A 3,525-nucleotide genomic window follows, 5' to 3' on the forward strand; every position below is an offset into this window, starting at 1 on the left:
AAACTGGCTCATCTGATTTGCATTGTACATCTTGAACTCTCTGCACCTGCCCAGCCTTGCCCAGGGGCGTCAGCAGCTGGAAAGCAGACCGCCTTTCCTTCAAAAAATTGGCACAGTTGGTAGAAATCAGCCGAAAAGCTTTTGCAAATCAAGAGTGCGAAGACAAGAATAATAACGGCGGGCATTGTCCCATTCCAACAAGGAGCGTGCTGTGCTTATAGCCAAGATGATGTTAGATAACCATTTGCCTGAAGTGGTATAGGGCAGCCATGGCCAACCTCTTTGTCGTCGCATGCCGAAAGCAATAATGCAATACGACACCCACCCCCACCCCCGCACCCAGTTTTGGGCCCAGTAGGCCTCTATGCAGCCTCCTGGGACCAAAAACGGGCTGCGGATGGGTGCCCAAACCCCCCATGCTCCCCCCACATATGTGCGTCTCCCACATGCGTCCCACCCTCCATGCATGCGTGGCAAAGACCCGAAAATCAGCTGGCTGGGGGGAGCCGTGTGCGCATGTGGGGTGGAGCTGAGTTGGGGCAAAGGCTCATGTGCCCGCAGAAAGGGTTCTGCGAGCCACCTGTGGCACGTGTGCCTTAGGTTGGCCATCACGGGTGTAGGGTTTCCTGCCTAAGCAGGGGGTTGGACTAGAAGACCTCCAAGATCCCTTCCAACTCTGTTATTCTATTCTATTTTATTCTATTCTATTCTGTTCTGTTCTATTCTATTCTAAATGCATTCTATTTTATTCTATACTATTCTGTTCTATTTTATTCTAAATACGTTCTATTCTTTTCTATTCTATTATTCTATTTATAACAATAACTTTATGGATTAGATATCCAATGTCTACAGAAACCCCCTTAGATATCAAGACATCCATCAGTTGGTTCATTGAGCAGAACAATCATCATTACAACAGAAAACTTACACTGAAATAGCAGAAGAACCCTGTTCTGTCATTAAAGATGTATTCTAGGAAAGAACTATAATTACACCAAGCCGTGTCATGTCTATCGGGAGTGGTGCGGTGACCTAGAGTTGAAGCTCTCACAATCAGGAGGCTGTGAGTTCGCTCCTAGGTAGAGGCAGATATGCATCTAAGTGCTATTGTTCATACTAATGTCTTGATTACCCTACAAATTTCCAACCTGGAATTCTTCACATCAAGTATAGGCAGAAGCACTCACATCAACTTTTCCAAAGCAGTTGTTCATGGTAAGCCAGCCAGGTTAATAATAATATTTTTTTTAAAAATCATGTACTTTGAATGCAAACATTTGATGTGCAACCTGCAAAGCTGACCTGAAGTTATACCCAAGTTAGTTTCTGCGGGCTGAGATCAGTGCCAGCCTCGCCCAGCAAACAGGTTCATTTAGCAATCCATGGTGGACTCAGACATAACACTAATATCCCGATGCCAAGCAAGGAACAGGAAGAAGAGTTCATGTTCTCCTGACTGGCATTTAAAACAATAACGATAGGAGCAATTTTGGTCGGGGTAGAAGAATTGCTGTGACAACCTATTCCTTCCCTATGTTTAATTATCCCAGAACACAACAGAAGGATAAAATTAAACTAGGATTGTGAAAGCCCTCCTCGTAAGTATGAACAATGACACTCACTGCAGTGGCAAGGCCATTCCTCACTAACCTCTAGATCACTGATGACTCACCTTTTTGTCCGTCACATGCCCATACCCATAATGCAATGTGTGCACAACACACACACACACACACACACACACACACTATTTTGGCCCTAGTAGGCCTCCCTGAAGCCTCCTGGGACCAAAAACGGGGCCCTGGGGTGTGGGCCCATGCTGCACCCCCCATGCCCCATTTTGGGCCTAGCAGGCCTCCCTGAAGCCTCCTGGGACCAAAAACAGGGCCCGGGGGTGTGGGCCCATGCTGCACCCCCCATGCCCCATTTTGGGCCTAGCAGGCCTCCCTGAAGCCTCCTGGGACCAAAAATGGGCCACAGGGGGCAGTGCCATACACCCAGGTTCCCCCCACCCTCTGTGCATGCATACATGACCCCACCCCTACGCATGAGTACATGATCCCCATGCATGCTTACCCATATCTTGCATGTGCGCATCCCCCATGCATGCATGGCAGAGACCAGAAAACCAGTTGGCCGGCGGGACACACACACATGCACAGTGGAGCTGAGCTGGGCCGACGGCTCAACGTGCCCACAAAGAGGGCTCCGCATGCCACCTGTGGCACACGTGCCATAGGTTCGACATCATGGCTCTAGATTAATGACCTTGAGGGGACAGGCTGTCTGATGTGAAAGACCACGACCGACCGCATGCGAAGGGTTAACTAAACGGATATATTGCTAAATAGCAGGTGGACAGAATCTTCTCACCTACTGTTCAGAGAAGAAGTTAGAGAAAATTCAAGGGAATTCAAGGGAGGTTGGACTTAATCCACTTGTGACTATGTAGAGATTCTAGGCTGGTCCCTCTCTTGACTCCGCCCCCCAGTTTCCACCATTTCTTTCTCCCACACCAACCTCTTGGATACAAATTTGACCCTTCAATTCGGTCTGTGAACCTGACAGGGAAAAAGCCCCCCTCGCCCAAATGTTTGAGGAGAACCGTTCAAACAATTCATAGCCCTATGACTTTCTTAAATAAAATAATATAAATACATCCAACAATCTTTTGTGCCAAAATGATCTTTAGAAACCATGTGTTGTGTAAGTGAACTGACTTCAGGACTAATCAGTAGGACCTTCAATATGGACATTGATTTACAAAGTGAGCTTTGAAAAGAGTTGGAAATATTTGTGCTTCTCCTCCTTTGCTCCCTCCCTCTTTTCTTTCTTTCTCTCTTTCTTTTTCTTCTCCCCTCCTTTCCCCTTCTTTCCAATCTTTTCCTTCCTTTTTCCCTCCCTCCACCTTTTTCTGTCTTTCTTTCAGTCTTTCTTTCCTTTCTCTCCCTTTTCTCCCCTCCCTCCTCCTCTTCCATCTTTTCCTTCCTTCCCCTTCTTCTTCTTTCTTTCTTTCTTTCTTTCTTTCTTTTTCTTTCTTTCTTTCTCTTTCTTTCTTTCTATTTCTTTCTTAATCTCTCCCCCTCCTTTCCTTTCCTTCCATTTCCTTTCTTTCTTTTCCTTCCCTCCTTCCCATCTTCCTCCCTCCCCTTCCTTTCCCCTTCCTTCTTCTCCCCTTCCTTTTTTCCTCCCTTTCCCCTTCCTTCTTCTCCCCTTCCTTTTTTCCTCGCTTTCCCCTTCCTTCTTCTCTCCTTCCTTCGTTCCCTCCCTCCCTTCTTTTCTCCTCTTCCTCTCCCCTTTCTCTTCCTTTCCCCTTCCTTCCTTCCTTCCTTCATCCCTCCCCCTCCTCCCCTCCCCTTTCTCTTCCTTCTCGCTGCCTTCCTCTTCCTTTCCTCCCTCCCTCCGTCCTTCCCCTCCCTCTCAAACTCCCGCTTGCAAAACCCAAGGCCGCCGCCGCCTTCGCCTCCTCTTCTTTCCTCGGCGGGGCGCTGCTGAGACAGGCCGGTAGGCCTGCAGGCAGGA

Source organism: Natrix helvetica (genome assembly GCF_964273705.1).
Source record: "Natrix helvetica genome assembly, chromosome: 5".
Lineage (NCBI taxonomy): Eukaryota > Metazoa > Chordata > Lepidosauria > Squamata > Natricidae > Natrix > Natrix helvetica.